The following is a 17,512-nucleotide window of genomic DNA, read 5'->3' as shown; positions in this document are numbered from 1 at the left end:
ATGTGTGTGCTATGGGGAACAGTTCCCCACCTTCTCCCTCTGGCCACTTCTTGCTCCTGTCTGTTGCAGTGCTGCAGATCCCTCCCTCACCGCACTACTGGCCTTGCTCTGTGCCAGATTTCCAGGTTTTATCAGTGACTTCATCATCCACCACTTTGTTTTCCATTTCCTCACTCTGGTCATCCTCCTGATTTGTTGACTTAACAACATGACATATTTGCAACTGTCTCATCATCATCCACCTCTTAAGACAGTAATTGCCATTCCCCACCATCGCCTTCTTCTGACCGTGGCTGCTTAAATATTTGGCCATCACTGCACATGATCTCCTCATGTCCCTCTTGAAACATGCAAGACGAGAGGCCTGAATCAATACATGTAAATGTAAAGAGCAACTTGTTGTGTCCCAATGTGGGATTACTTATCCCTGCGTGCACAGTCAGCAACATGTCTGTGACGCCCCTGGACTATCAGGTTGTCACAGGGTATTGTACAATCTGCCCACCCGTGCAATATCCACCTCCTTCTTGGTTAGGGGTCCACAACTACATGGTGTTGCCTACATCAGCTAATTAAAGTCCTAGGTACACTCTGCACCACACCCACCAGACATACAAGTGGACGGCCTGAGTGGAATAGGGTCGGCCACTTGGGGAGTTAGTTAGGGGAGGTCAGGAGTGTCAGGAGAGTCAGTAGAAGTAGAGAGAAGTGTGTTGGAAGTGAAGGAGAGAGGAGGTCAGGAGCCGGGCTCCTAGGAAACCATCTAGGCAGCAGACGGTGGTCTGGGCCTAGAGGAGCTGGACCCCCGGCTGCAGGAGATCGTGGCAAGGAGCACGGAACTGTCAAGGAGAACAAACGGCAGTCTTGCACCATCACCGGGCTGGGACCAGGACACAACGGGGTATGTGGACCCTAGGTCAGGGAGTAGCTTCAGGCACCTGACAACTTACCCGACGAGAACAGAGCCTTCAAGATCCGCTGTCCACCTGCTCCAGAATCGGGGTACTAGCGCAACGAGGGGGATAGGACTTTCCACAAAAACGGTCCAGAAAATCCCAAGCGTGAACCCTGAGAGCAAACTCCCACATTTAGCCATAGTGGGGAGCGGGACCCAGCAAGTTCCATACTACCAACAGAGAAGTAAACTTAGTGCCAGGAGGATGGTCACGGACAGGGCCGGATTATAGAGCTTCCAAGGGGGCCCCCACCACCAGGGCCATACTTGCCACCCGTCAGCAATTTTTTTTTTCTTTTCTTCACACCCGCTCCCCCTCCGTTAAGACAGTCTAAATCAGCTGTGTTTTCGGGGGGGGGGGCACCTACATTTATTTGTATCTGCGTCTCTAAGACGCAAAAACAAGCTGCGGGCACAGGACGCTGATTGACCTCGGAAGTACCATCGTTTGTACTTCCGGGGTCAGAGGTGTGCCTGCTCCCTGCTCTGCTGCGGCGTCCAATGCCGCGGACGTCACAGCAGGACGCCGCGGACGTCACAGCAGGACGCCGCGGACGTCACAGCAGGACGCCGCCGCGGACGTCACAGCAGGACGCCGCCGCGGAGAGGACCCACGCGGGCGGCCGGCTGCGGAGGAGAGGACCCACGCGGGCGGCCGGCTGGCTGGCCGGCCGCGGAGGAGAGGACCCACGCGCGCGGCCGGCCGCGGAGGAGAGGACCCACGCGCGCGGCCGGCCGCGGAGAAGACCCACGCCGCGGCCAGGAGAGGAGACTAACCGGAGCAGGAGAATGGCCGCGGCACCGGAACAGCAGCAGGACGATGGCGGCCTATACCGGAGCAGCAGGAGGATGGCATCAGAGCAGGTAGGGACAGAGCTGAAGAAAGATGTGTGGTGTGATGCAGAGCTGTGTGGTGTGATGCAGAGCTGTGTGGTGTGATGCAGAGCTGTGTGGTGTGATGCAGAGCTGTGTGGTGTGATGCAGAGCTGTGTGGTGTGATGCAGAGCTGTGTGTGTGATGCAGAGCTGTGTGTGTGAAGCAGAGCTGTGTGTGTGATGCAGAGCTGTGTGTGTGAAGCAGAGCTGTGTGTGTGATGCAGAGCTGTGTGTGTGAAGCAGAGCTGTGTGTGTGTGAAAGAGAGCTGTGTGTGTGTGAAGCAGAGCTGTGTGTGAAGCAGAGCTGAAGAAATATGTGAGGTGTGAAGCAGAGCTGTGTGTGTGTGTGTGTCTGTGTGTGAAGCAGAGCTGTGTGTGTGAGTGTGAAAGAGAGCTGTGTGTGTGTGAAGCAGAGCTGTGTGTGAAGCAGAGCTGAAGAAATGTGTGGTGTGAAGCAGAGCTGTGTGTGTGTCTGTGTGTGAAGCAGAGCTGTGTGTGTGAGTGTGTGTGTGAAAGAGAGCTGTGTGTGTGTGAAGCAGAGCTGTGTGTGTGTGTCTGTGTGTGAAGCAGAGCTGTGTGTGAGTGTGTGTGAAAGAGAGCTGTGTGTGTGTGAAGCAGAGCTGAAGAAATGTGTGGTGTGAAGCAGAGCTGTGTGTGTGTCTGTGTGTGAAGCAGAGCTGTGTGTGTGTGAGAGAAGCAGAGCTGAAGAAAGATGTGTGGTGTGAAGCAGAGCTGTGTGTGTGTGAGAGAAGCAGAGCTGAAGAAAGATGTGTGGTGTGAAGCAGAGCTGTGTGTGTGTGAGAGAAGCAGAGCTGAAGAAAGATGTGTGGTGTGAAGCAGAGCTGTGTGTGTGTGTGTGAAGCAGAGCTGAAGAAAGATGTGTGGTGTGAAGCAGAGCTGTGTGTGAAGCAGAGCTGAAGAAAGATGTGTGGTGTGAAGCAGAGCTATGTGTGAAGCAGAGCTGAAGAAAGATTTGTGGTGTGAAGCAGAGCTGTGTGTGTGTGTGAAGCAGAGCTGTGTGTGTGTGTGTGTGAAGCAGAGCTGAAGAAAGATGTGTGGTGTGAAGCAGAGCTGTGTGTGAAGCAGAGCTGAAGAAAGATTTGTGGTGTGAAGCAGAGCTGTGTGTGTGTGTGAAGCAGAGCTGTGTGTGTGTGAAGCAGAGCTGAAGAAAGATGTGTGGTGTGAAGCAGAGCTGTGTGTGTGAAGCAGAGCTGTGTGTTTGAAGCAGAGCTGTGTGTGTGTATATATGAATCAGAGCAGTCTATGCGGCACCCCAGAACTATATGGGTCCCCCAGAGCGCTAAGCCACCCATCCCAGTAATGTGTACGCCACCAGAGCGGTTTGCCACTCCAGTAACGTCTATGCCCCCCCCAGTAATGTCTATGCCCCCTGCCCCTCCTGTAATGTATTTATTGTAGGCCCCAGCCCCTCCTGTGATGTATATACATCAGTGCTGTGTCAGTGTGCATGGTGTGCAGTCATGTCTGTTATTGATGGCCATCATGCAACACAGCCATATGTCCTGGAGGAGCTGGATACAAGCGGGAGAGGTGAGTGAGGCTGCTTGTGACTTCTCCATATTAACACCTGTAATGCGTCTGTGTCTGCATGTATGTCAGTGTATATGACTGTGCATATATTTGTCTGTTTAAATGTATTTTTGTGAATTTGTCTTCAAATATGTATATGTACGTATGCCTGTATGTGTATGTGTGTGTCTGTGTGTGGATGGGGCCCACTGAGACTCAACCGGGGACCACAAAAACCTGGAGCCGTCCCTGGCTGCCTTAACATTGGGATCAATTAAAAATATGTGAGTAAAGGCCGCTTTACACGCTGCGATATCGGTCCCGATATCGCTAGTGTGGGTACCCGCCCCCATCTGTTGCGCGACACGGGCAAATCGCTGCCCGTGCCGCACAACATCGCCCAGAGCCGTCACACATACTTACCTGTCCGGCGACGTCGCTGTGACCGGCGAACCGCCTCCTTTCTAAGGGGGCGGTCCATGCGGCGTCACAGCGACGCCACTGAAGCGTCACTTAACCGCCGCCCAATAGCAGCGGAGGGGTGGAGATGAGCGGGATGTAACATCCTGCCCACCTCCTTCCTTCTGCATAGCGGCCGGGAGGCAGGTAAGGGGAGCTTCCTCGTTCCTGCGGTGTCACACGGAGCGATGTGTGCTGCCACAGGAACGAGGAACAACTTCGTTACTACTGCAGCAACGATATTAGAGAATGGACCCCCATGTCACCGATTAGCGATTTTGCACGTTATTGCAACGATGCAAAATCGCTTATCGGTGTCACACGAAACGGCATCGCTAATGCGGCCGAATGTGCGTCACGAATTCCGTGACCCCGACTCCGCATTAGCGATGTCGCAGCGTGTAAAGCCCCGTTTACTCTACTTTCTTTGTATAAGTGACGGCTGTGAGTGATCCTGGACTGTATCTGTATTGTACTGTGTGTATAAGTGACGGCTGTGAGTTATCCTGGACTGTATCTGTATTGTACTGTGTGTATAAGTGACGGCTGTGAGTTATCCTGGACTGTATCTGTATTGTACTGTGTGTATAAGTGACGGCTGTGAGTTATCCTGGACTGTATCTGTATTGTAGTCCTGTAAATCTGAATATGGCAGATCAGGGTAAAGGTCCAGTCACACTAAGCAACTTACCAGCGATCCCAACAACGATGGGGATCGCTGGTAAGTTGCTAGGAGGTTGCTGGTGAGATGTCACACTGCGACGCTCCAGCGATCCCACCAGCAACCTGACCTGGCAGGGATCGCTGGAGCGTCGCTACACAAGTTGCTGGTGAGCTCACCAGCAACCAGTGACAAGCCCCCAGCGCCGCGTGGAAGATGCTGCGCTTGGTAACTAAGGTAAATATCGGGTAACCAACCCGATATTTACCTTGGTTACCAGCGCACGCAGCTACACGTGCAGAGAGCAGGAAGCAGCGCACACTGAGCGCTGGCTCCCTGCTCTCCTAGTTACAGCACACATCGGGTTAATTACCCGATGTGTGCTGCAGCTAAATGTGCACAGAGCAGGGAGCAGCGCACAATGCTTAGCGCTGGCTCCTTGCTCTCCTAGTTACAGCACACATCGGGTTAATTAACCCGATGTGTGCTGCAGCTACATGTGCACAGAGCAGGGAGCAGCGCACAATGCTTAGCGCTGGCTCCTTGCTCTCCTAGTTACAGCACACATCGGGTTAATTAACCCGATGTGTGCTGCAGCTACATGTGTACAGAGCAGGAGCCGGCACTGATAGTGAGAGCAGCGGAGGCTGGTATCAAAGGTAAATATCGGGTAACCAAGGAAAGGGCTTCTTGGTTACCCGATGTTTACATTGGTTACCAGCCTCCGCAGAAGCCGGCTCCTGCTGCCTGCACATTTAGTTGTTGCTGTCTCGCTGTCACACACAGCGATCTGTGCTTCACAGTGGGACAGCAACAACTAAAAAATGGCCCAGGACATTCAGCAACAACCAACGACCTCACAGCAGGGGCCAGGTTGTTGCTGGATGTCACACACAGCGACATCGCTAGCAACGTCACAAAAGTTGTTCGTTAGCAGCGATGTTGCTAGCGATGTTGCTTAGTGTGACGGGGCCTTAAGATACATGTTTATTGGATTTATATCTAAATGCTACAGTTCGTGCTCCACTGTTATGGCTAAAAATGTTAACGTTTATGGGGCCCCCACCAGATTTTCTGCCCAGGGGCCCCCACCAACCTTAATCCGGCCCTGGTCACGGATCACCAGGCAGCACCATTGGGGATGGGACCCGAACTAGCTCCCCTCAGCGACAGCTATATCTAGGACTTTGCTTTATCCAGTTGTCGGTGTCAGCTTAATGGACTGAGTGAGTACGCAAGTGAACCCTTCACACCCAACGGCAGTCCCCCTCACCACCACCGAGTCCTGGGGCATCCCCCCCTACCCGTGGAGGGTTCTAACACTTGGCTGTCCCATTCCATCACCCCTGGGTACTCCCAACTGCAGCGGTGGTACTCCAAATTACCACATACCATGGGTTGCATCACGAACTCTAACACAATCCCCTGTAAATACTCCCTTCATTTGAGTGGCCGCACGACCCCCGGGTCCGGAGACCCCTCGAGCCACTGCGGATCCAGATCTGAACAGCCTGGCTGCTGGCACGGGGGCGGCACATGTCCACTTCCTGTCCTTTACCGCACGCAGTGCATATATTAAATTAGGTATGCAGCTAACAGCAGTATTCAAAGGGAACAGAATAGAATAGACGTAGTCCAGAAAAGGACTTCCAGGTTTAGGTTGCAGCAGCAAGGACTGAAAGACAATAATGTTTGCCTATATACCTTTAATGCAAAACTAATACACTATCCCTTCTCCAGCAACTCTCCATACACTGAATGCAGCTAACAGCATTATTAATAGGGACTAGAAAAAAATAGATGTAGCCCGTGAAAGGACTTTAAGCTTTTGGTTACAGTAGCAAGGACTATAAGGTAATATTCCCTGCATATTTGCCTTTAATGCAAATCTAATACACTATCCTTTCTCCAGCAACTTTTCCTACACTAAATGCAGCTAACAGCGGCATTAATCCCCTCACCCCGAACTTGTTTTCACATTCATGTTCATTTCAGTTAAATTCAGACTAGTGTCACTTGCGGTAATAACTCTGGAATGCTTTCACAGATCCCAATGATGCTGAGAATGTTTTTCATGACATATTGTACTTCATGATAGGGGCAGAACGCAGCGTACTGCATGCAATACGCACACGTGCGCACATAGCCTGAGGCTGGCTCTATGCTCTGTGAAGATGTTGGCGGTGCTGGCTTCAATGAAATGGTGCATGGAGTTGGAGCGTGCGCAGATTGAGCTATCGACTCAATGACAATCTGAGATCTCATATGTGCACACACCGCCCCTGGCGCCATTTTCCTTAAGTCCACTGCTGGGTGTTCAATGGGCCAGAGGCGGTGTGTGCACAGATGAGATCTTGAGCCGAGAGCTCCACCCTGGGCTCCATTATTTGAAGCCTGCACCGCCAACATCTTTACAGAGCCAACCGTCAGCGCCTACAGCCTCAGCATCCGCAGCCTCAACGCCCATAGCCTCAGCACAGCACCCGCAGTATTGCCTCTGCTTCCTTCTACCCCTCTCCACCACCTCCCGGTAAGCTTCATTCAGATTATAAGTCACACCACTCATTTTCCTCTCAAACTTTTGGTAGTAAAAGTGCGTCAAATAATCATAAAAATACGGTAATTTCTCCCACGATTATGTCACTTTGCAATTAGTCATGGACCTAATTCCAACACATGTATTGTGTTTAAGCATTCGATAAAGATATAGAGCTATCTTTTGTACCCGTAAGCTTGCAAGTTTTATAAATCCAATGATCACACTTCTATAAAATCTCTTCTTGAAATACTAATTTTATCCTGTTTCTTATTCAGCAATAAATTCAGTGACAACAGTTGTCGTAACCTGCGAATAATTTTTGGGATCACCATTATACTATCTTAATTAATGTTATCCAATAACCTTTAGGCTACAGTTCTATTATTACAAGCACAGCCTGTCAAGCTAATGACTTTCTAATTGTAGGAAGTTATTTGAATGCAAAATCTGCAATATTTTACCATCATTTCCTTGTAAAACTAGCACTTTCATGTAGAAAGTAATGTCTATTCACCCCTTTTGTTGTTATATTGATGAGTAGGAAGAAAGGGGCATATTATTAATTTGCCCAGGATTTTAGCTGGCATTCATTGAAGCATTTTATCAGTCAATTTCACGAGACATTAATTAATGAGATACTTTAATTAGATGATCCGTCTGACAGTGAATGAATTATTCTCTGTAGACAAAATTACATCATCTTAATTAGTCTTTCTCCAAGTAATTTGCTTCTTTTCAAGCCATTAGGAAGGACACGTTAATTGCAGGTAATTAATATTCAAATGAATTGATTGTTCCTGTGTTTCTCACTATTAAAATAGCCAGCATACTCTTTCATTGCTTTGCATATGGCCGTGGCTTTCTGCAAGAGATCAACAAATTAGTATTGCAAATCAGAGACAATGTTTCATTCTTGCATGAATGATGCACTATCCTTTTTGAATAATGCAGGAGAGCTAATTATTACTTCTCAGCCTCTGGGAGATGAGGGATTCCTTTCAGAAATAATCCAATAGATTCACTCTTACTAAAGAGTTAGAAGAATTAAATTCTCCACAGAATAGAAGTATTCATCTGCTGGCATACAATATTCACAAGACACTTATCAACTCTTCAAAATTACAACTAATCTACTTATAAAGGGTCTGTGAGAATGAAAATTAGTAGGTATGGCTCAAATGGTTAATAGTTAATAACATTTTATGTTACTCTGAAATATTGTATACAGAGATGAGCAATTAGATTTGTGCATCTTGGTCTGGCATCCAATCTGGTCTTTACCGTCGCCTGTCATCATCAGTCTGAAAACCTGAGTGCTTCTCACTACGGTACGCAATGACATACCTTCGGACATCAGTAGAGTGAACTGGACGCCATTTGAGAGCAGCATGAATCAACTTGTTCATCTCTTGTATGTAAATGTGCTGCTCATATCAGAAAAAGTTAGGATGGAAGAATCCTATTTTATTTACACAAGGTGGCGGCAATCGCAGACGAACCATTAGTGCAGCCAGTGCAGCAGCACAGGGGTCCAAAAGGTAAGGAAGCCCATTTTCACCTCCAAATCGGGTGAATTGGCATTATGATGAATTATTGCAAAGGTAATGTAAGGAGATGGACTTGTTGTCGCATTCACCTGAAGACACCGATCGTTTATTGTCAAGGAATGTGTCATGTGAATTGTGCTATGTCATAGTGTTGTATCTCTTATGCTGACAGTAGAGTCAGACATAGTTAATAGTTGGGACTAGCTCATTGTGGGAGTGGCTAGAATACAGTGAAAGTGATGGTTTTGCTGTGAAACATCAGAAAGAGCCCAGTGTGTAACTAGAGCAAACCTAAGGACTGGTTAAGGCTGCATGTCGTGGCTGTCCGTGCAGCTAGAAGACATTGGAGCCAGGGATAGCATGTGAAGAAGAAGATTAAAATATGAAATGATGATACAACAAAATTAGCGGACTGACCAAGTAAACGAGTGACCGAGTGAAATGGGTCCTCAAATAGGACATTCAGCAGCAAGGCCCTAGTAACCTCAAGTAACCCCCGTCACACGTACTTACCCATCCATACGACCTCGATGTGGGCGGCGAAAATCCACTTCCTGGAGTGGGAGGGACGTTCTGTGTCACATCGACGTCACGCGGCAGCCGGCCAATAGAAGCGGAGGGGCGGAGCTAAGCGGGACGTAAATATCCCGCCCACCTCCTTCCTTCCTCATTGTGGGCCGGGAGCCGCAGGACGCTGGTAAGATCGGTTCATCGTTCCCGGGGTGACACACACTGCAATGTGGGCTACCCCGGGTACGATGAACAATCTGACGTGCAATTCTAGAGACAGGTACGATGTGTATGCAATGAACGTTTTAACATTCAATCGCAATCGAACGTACTTGTCACACACTGCAATGTAACTTACAATGCCGGATGTGCGTCACTTACGACGTGACCCCGCCGACACATTGTAAGATACATTGTAGCGTGTAAAGCGGGCTTTACAGTCCTCAGTCAATATCAACCATTTCATATCAACCTAGGTAGTTTACAACTCCTAAAGGTAATAAGCCTGGACGGAATAGAACATGAGATGAAGCGACTACCCTGACCAGAAGTCCCATAGGAATCAATAGTGGTTAAGCTAGAGACCAGCGATATTGGCAACTCATCTTCTTTACACAGAGAATAAGATGCGGAATCACAGGAGGGAGAGAATTAATATTATGAACTATTCTGTGATGTTGAGCATGGTGGTGGTGCAATGCACAAAACTAGTGAGAACAGGAACAACTAATATAGAAGGTGTGGAGATACTTCATGTCGGTAAGAAAACATGCAAGAAGGCATGTGGCTGCTATCTCCTGTGTACAGTTGTTGTGAATTTACTGTTAATTAAAATACTGTGTTTTAAGAACTAGTCGTCTCCTTCAGTGAATGAGTTAACATCTTGGCCAAGGTCAATGCAGCATGCGGCCTGCATGGGCATACTGCCCTTACAATACAAGTCCACCCAGCCAGGAAAACAACTTTCATGTAGCATGCCAATACGTAAGAGAACAGCACCTGGCCCACAATTACTGCCTGTGCCACACCACAGGCCCATATACTGTTCTTGAAAAATGGCCCTTATTTATCTGTGTGAACCAGTCAGTGGCGGGACAGGTTCTCTTACGGTAAGTTTGAATGAACCAACTTAATGACTGCCAATAAATGTATAAAAAAAAAAGTTAACAACTGGATATTGTTATTTTCATACTCACTGGGGTGTGTTTGTATTTAGCCTGCAAATGGCCTCTTCAGAAGGTAGAGAACTTGATCTCTGGCACCACCTATTGGAACTAAAGCCTGCTTTACACGTTGGAATTTCGCATACGATTTCGTATGCGATTTGCAACGCCCCCATCATATGTGTGGCACGTTCAATTTGTTGAATGTGCCGCACATACGAGTAACCCCCGTCACACGTACTTACCCGTCCATACGACCTAGATGTGGGCAGCGAACATCCACTTCCTGGAGTGGGAGGGACGTTCGGCGTCACATCGACGTCACGTGGCAGCCGGCCAATAGAAGTGGAGGGGCGGAGCTAAGCGGGACGTAAACATCCCGCCCACCTCCTTCCTTCCGCATTGTGGGCTGGGAGCCGCAGGACGCTGGTAAGATATGTTCATCGCTCCCGGGGTGACACACACTGCAATGTACGATGAACAATCTGACGTGCAATTCTAGAGAAAGGTACGATGTGTATGCGATGAACGTTTTAACATTCAATCACAATCGCACGTACCTGTCACACACTGCAATGTAACTTACAATGCCGGACGTGACCCCGCCGACACATTGTAAGATATATTGCAGCGTGTAAAGTGGGCTTTACAGTTCTCAGTCAATATCAACCATTTCATGAGCCTTGCCATATGCTTCAAGATTAGAGATGAGCAAAGTAATGGAAGTTCGGTTCAGCAGGTCCTTCCGGATGTTTGATAATGTTTAGTTTGGGAACCAGACTTTACCTGAACCCCAATGGAAGTCACTAATTAGGCAGTTAAGGTCTCTGACCACATACAGCCAGCCATGAGTAGATCACTTATGAAGTGGGTTGGCCGTGTTTTTTTTTTTTTCTTTGGTGCCCACTACATCATGCTGTTGTTACCCTCTGTGCGAGCCATTCCAACACTGCAAGTGGCTTGCATTGGCCTGCGCACCAAGCAGAACCAAGTAGAGCAAAGGGTTTGCATATGTAAAGCAACCAAACTCCAAACCCAAACTGTTTTTGGGAAACTCTGTGTTCGGATGAACACCGAACCTCAGGCTTGCTCATCTCTATTCAAGATTTACAGACAAGTGTTTCAGTTTCTTGCCTTGCTCAGTGCACAGTAGAATATCTAGGCTAGGTGAGAGGCCTCTGACTGAAGATCTACAGGGAAATTTTTTCTCCATTCTCTATGCTGAGAGTGCCAAGGCATATCGGCAAATATGGTTTGGGCTTTTATCCTGTCGTATATCAAGGCTCGTGAAAGGGTTCATATTGACCTTTAGGATTGTGACTTCTAATACGTGGCACTAGAGTTGAAGTCCTCTTTCTTCTTAAGAGATAATTTGCATATTTAAATTCCCAGAGGACCATTGCTTGTCCTATGAGTCTCCTTATGCTGGCTTAGCACTCTCTATGAGGAGAAATTTTTACTCTGTAAACAGTTTGACACAGTATATACAGTACTGTGCAATAGTTTTAGGCAGGTGTGGAAAAAATGGAGCAAAACAAGTATTTTTTAAATAATAAGATTATTTTTATTATTTAACAAAATTCAAAGAGAAATCTAAATCATATTAGTATTTGGGGTTGCCAACCTTTGTACCCTTTGCTTTAAAACAGCATCCATTTTTCTAGGTAGACTTTTATACAGTTTTTCAAGGAACTCAGCAGAGAGGTTGGTCCAAACATCTTGGAGAATGCGCCAAAAATGTATGTGGATCTAGGCTTGTAGAAATCCTTGTTTCTCTTCATGTAATTCTAAACAGACCTGATGATGATGAAATCAGGGTTCCATGAGAGCCATATATTCGCGACAAATCCTTGATCTTTTTATGTCAATAGCTTATTTTTTTATCAATTACGAAATGTTTCCTGAGTGTGCCCCTTTGCATTCAAAACCATATCAAAGCAACTCTAGGTTCCGTTTTTGAAGAAACTCGTCAGGGAGGTTATTCCAAATATCTTGGAGAACTAACTCCACATCTTCTGTGGATGTAGGTTTATGCAAAGAATTCTGTCTCTTCATGGAAATTCCCGCAGGCTTGATGATGTTGAGGTCAGAATTCACAGTTGTATCATCATCATCTACAGGACTCCTTCTTTACACTGAACACAATTCTAACACATTGTATGTTTGATGTTCTTATAGTGTTACAGAATGAATTTGGATGAAAAAAGATACCCCTCTGATGGTATTACATGATGAATAAGTATTTGCCGGTATTTTTCAGGGTTGACGACAACAAGATGTGGGCAACATTGAAGATCATAGTTGCAGTGGATGGTCAAGGAAACTTAGTGTAGCAAATGTAAAACACATCATGTTTACTTGCCTTCATATTTGAGCAATGTCCAGCAGTGTCATCATCTCGGAACTGAAAGAAACCAATGGGATTCAGCTACACCAAACTACTTTTCAAAAAGGGCTTACCAAAAGGGGTTTTATTCATGAATTGCAACAAAAACAATACCTATAACATAGAAACAATGCTGAGTAACTCAACTATGGGCAAACTGGGAACTGGGGAAAATAAAAACATATTGGATTGATGAGTCAATTTTTTTTTACATTTGGCTGCAACAGTAGGAAGTTTGTTTGGCAAAGGGCTGGAGAGTGACACAATAATGTCTCCGGGCAACAGAGAAGTTTGGTGGAGGTTCTTTGTAAATTTGGGGCTGCATTTCAACAATGGAATTGAGGGTTTTGGGCAGGATTAATGGTTAATTTTTAATTTTAAATGATTAATTTTGAGAAAAACAGACAGATACTTATCGAAAATACAATACTATTAACCCCTTCACGACCTTTGACGGATCTAGCCGTCATGGTGCCCTGGTACTTAAAGACCCATGACGGCTAGATCCGTCATGGCGGAATCGCGGCACCAGAGCACCGGGCACCGCGATCGGTTTTAAAAAACTGTAGATTCGTGAAGGAGAGGACTTGTACCTGACCTCAGGAGGGGTGGTGTCTCCTTCCCGGACCTACGGAGGCTGTGATTGGCTGGACGGCGTTCGTCAGCCAATCACAGCCAGTGTTATGTTTCAGCCATTGAAAATGGCTGAAGCATTGAAATCCAGCTATGTCAGTGCAGCTGCAGCACTGCCCATTGGCTGGAGCTCAGTGAGCTTTACTGCACCCGCCCCCAGCTCTGATTGGAGAGATCGGCCTTGTGACCGATTTCTCCAAGCAGCACCGTGCCTCTGGAACCGGGTGAGCTCGCTGTAGGAGATCGCTCTCCTTAGCTTCTCCCTCCGTGGAATCTGAGGAGAGCGATCCCTGCGGGCGCCCATCTGTGAGTCACAGCCCCCGATCCACCGCTGCCCTGCTCCATGTGCTTCGCCCCTGCTCTCCCACTGCGCCCCTGCATCTGACGCCGCTACTCTCCCCCTGCATGTGACGCCGCTACTGAGCAGTAAGAGCAAGCGGCGTCAGATGCAGGGGGTGGCGCAGCGGGAGGAGAGCGTCACGGCGGCCGCTGCACTCCCCATCAGTCACTGCTCTCGCCCCATCTGCTGCTCCACCGCCCCAGCATCTGCCGCTCCCCTCTCCCCATCAGTTACTGCTCTCGCCCCATCTGCTGCTCCACCGCCCAGCATCTGCCGCTCCCCTCTCCCCATGAGTCACTGCTCTCGCCCCATCTGCTGCTCCACCGCCCCAGCATCTGCCGCTCCCCTCTCCCCATCAGTCACTGCTCTCGCCCCATCTGCTGCTCCACCGCCCAGCATCTGCCGCTCCCCTCTCCCCATCAGTCACTGCTCTCGCCCCATCTGCTGCTCCACCGCCCCAGCATCTGCCGCTCCCCTCTCCCCATCAGTCACTGCTCTCGCCCCATCTGCTGCTCCACCGCCCAGCATCTGCCGCTCCCCTCTCCCCATCAGTTACTGCTCTCGTCCCATCTGCTGCTCCACCGCCCCAGCATCTGCCGCTCCCCTCTCCCCATCAGTCACTGCTCTCGCCCCATCTGCTGCTCCACCGCCCCAGCATCTGCCGCTCCCCTCTCCCCATCAGTCACTGCTCTCGCCGCATCTGCCGCTCCACCACCCCAGCATCTGCCGCTCCACCGCCCCAGCATCTGCCGCTCCACCGCCCCAGCATCTGCCGCTCCCCTCTCCCCATCAGTCACTGCTCTCTCCCCATCTGCCGCTCCACCGCCCCAGCATCTGCCGCTCCCCTCTCCCCATCAGTCACTGCTCTCTCCCCATCTGCCGCTCCACCGCCCCAGCATCTGCCGCTCCCCTCTCCCCATCAGCCACTGCTCTCTCCCCATCTGCCTCTCCACCGCCCCTGCATCTGCCGCTCCACCGCCCCAGCATCTGCCGCTCCAATCTCCCCTGCATCTGCCGCTCCACTCTCCCCTGCATCTGCCGCTCCACTCTCCCCTGCATCTGCCGCTCCACTCTCCCATGCATCTGCCGCTCCACTCTCCCATGCATCTGCCGCTCCACTCTCCCCTGCATCTGCCGCTCCACTCTCCCCTGCATCTGCCGCTCCACTCTCCCCAGCATCTGCCGCTCCACTCTCCCCAGCATCTGCCGCTCCACTCTCCCCAGCATCTGCCGCTCCACTCTCCCCAGCATCTGCCGCTCCACTCTCCCCAGCATCTGCCGCTCCACTCTCCCCAGCATCTGCCGCTCCACTCTCCCCAGCATCTGCCGCTGCACTCCCCAGCATCTGCCGCTGCACTCTCCCCAACATCTGCCGCTCCACTCTCCCCATCAGCCGCTCCACCGCCCCTGCATCAGCCGCCACACTCTCCCCATCAGCCGCTCCACCGCCCCTGCATAAGCCGCCACACTCTCCCCATCAGCCGCCGCACTCTCCCCATCAGCCGCTCCACCGCCCCTGCATCAGCCGCCGCACTCTCCCCATCAGCTGCTCCACCGCCCCTGCATCTGCCGCCACACTCTCCCAATCAGCTACAGTTCTCTCCCCATCTGCCGCTGCGCCCCTGCATCAGCCACCTCACTCCCCCATCAGCCTCTGCGCCCCTGCATCTGCCACCTCACTCCCCCATCAGCCTCTGCGCCCCTGCATCTGCCACCTCACTCCCCAATCAGCCTCTGCGCCCTTGCATCTGCTACCTCACTCCCCCATCAGCCTCTGCCCCCTCCCTGATCTGCTGCCTGCTCTCTCTCATCCCCTTAATCCTCTGCCCCCTCCCCCCCTCCCGGATCTGCTGCAATCCTGCTGCCTAGATCCATTCTGTAAGGTAGCTATCCCTAATCTCACCTCCCACTCCCCTTCCACCCTTCCCCTCGCCCCCCCTTCCTCCGCCACTCCTGCATCCGTTGTGCCCTCACCCATCCTCCACCGCTCCTCCATCCGCCACGCCCTCCCATCCTCCGCCGTGCCCCCTCACCCATCCTCCGCCGCTCCTGCATCCGTTGCGCCCTCTTCTATCCTCCATCCATCTTTTTTCCATCCCACCTAGTCCCCCCCCTTTTTGCAGTACATCTGTGCGTTCGTCCTAATTTTTTTTTCTGTAAACTAAGAAAGAAATACAAATAAACTTAGTTTAGGGCCAGTAAAATTATACTGTAGTAATCATCAACTACAGTATTTTTTACTGAATATTGTAAGGGTCAGCCCAGTGCCACACATGAGAGCGATGCTCGAGTCTCACACCGCATCATCCGGCACGGTCGCTCTCTTCCAGACAGGAGTGTGCGGCTGTGTCGGGTGATGCGATGCGAGATTTGTGCATTGCTCTCACGTGTGGCACTTGCCTTAGTGTCAGTTGCAGGTGCATATATTTTTTTTTTTTTACTGACGTCTGTATTTTTTATTATGCCAAACTAATATTTCTTTGTATTGGGGGGGTCTAGTTTCCAACATGGGGTCACATGTGGGGGAGCTCCACTGTTTGTGCATATCAGGGGGATCTCCAAACGCGACATGGTGCGGCTAACGATTCCAGCTAATTTTCCATTTAAAAAGTCAAATGACGCTCCTTTCCTCTGGAGCTCTGCCGTGCGCCCAAACAGTGTTTTTCTGCCACATATGAGGTATCAGCGTACTCAGAACAAATTGCCCAACAAATTTTGCAGTCCACTTTATCCTGTTACCCCTGTACAAATTAAAAAATGGAGCCTAAAATAACATTTTGTGGAAAAAAAAGTACTTTTTTGTTTTTATGCCTCCATGTATGAAGCACGTGAGGGTTCAAAGTGCTCATTACCCATGTAGATTTATGCCATGGGGGTTTAGTTTCCAAAATGAGGTCACTTGTGGGGGAGCTCCATTGTTTAGGCACCTCAGGGGGTCTCCAAACGCAACATGGCGTACGCTAATAATTCCAACCAATTTTGCTGTGAAATGGTGCTCCTTCTCTTCTGAGCCCCGCTGTGTGTCCAGACAATTACTTTCCACCACATATGAGGTATCTGTGTACTCAGGAGAAATTGCACAATACATTGTATGGTGCATTTTTTCCTGATACCCTTGTGGAAAAAAAAGCTACCTGGTTGAAATAACAATTTCATGGTAAAAGAAAAATATATATATTTTCACGGCTGAACGTTCTTAACTTTTGTGAAGCCTCCAGGGGTTCAAAGTGTTCAGTAAACATCTAGATAAATTCAATGAGGGGTCTAGTTTCCAAAATGGGGTCACTTGTGGGGGAGCTCCATTGTTTAGGCACCTCAGGGGGTCTCCAAACACAACATGGCATCCACTATCGATTCCAGACAATTTTGCGTTTGAAAAGTCAATTGTCGCACCTTGCCTTCCGAGCCCTGCTGTGCCCCCAAACATTTGATTTCCACCACATATGAGGTATCTGTGTACTCAGGAGAAAATGCACAATACATTTTATGTTGCAATTTTTCCTGATACCCTTGTGAAAAAAAAGCTACCTGGTTGAAGTAACAATTTCGTGGTAATTTTTTTTTTTTTATTTTCATTGCTCAAAGTTATTAACTTTTGTGAAGCCCCCAGAGGTTCAAAGTGCTCAATAAACATCTAGATAAATTCCATGAGGGGTCTAGTTTCCAAAATGGGGTCACTTGTGGGGGAGCTCCATTGTTTAGGAACCTCAGGGGGTCTCCAAACGCAACATCACATCTGCTAATTATTCCAGACAATTTTGCTTTCAAAAATTCAAATGATGCTCCTTCTCTTCCGAGCCTTGCCGTGCGCCAAAACAATTGATTTCCCCCACATATGAGATATCGGTGTACTCAGGAGAAATTGCACAATTAATTTTATGGTGCATTTTTCCTGATACCCTTGTGAAAATGCT

The sequence above is a fragment of the Anomaloglossus baeobatrachus genome, chromosome 6, assembly GCF_048569485.1.
Source record: "Anomaloglossus baeobatrachus isolate aAnoBae1 chromosome 6, aAnoBae1.hap1, whole genome shotgun sequence".
Taxonomy (NCBI): Eukaryota; Metazoa; Chordata; class Amphibia; order Anura; family Aromobatidae; genus Anomaloglossus; species Anomaloglossus baeobatrachus.
Note: the sequence above shows the minus strand (reverse complement) of the source record.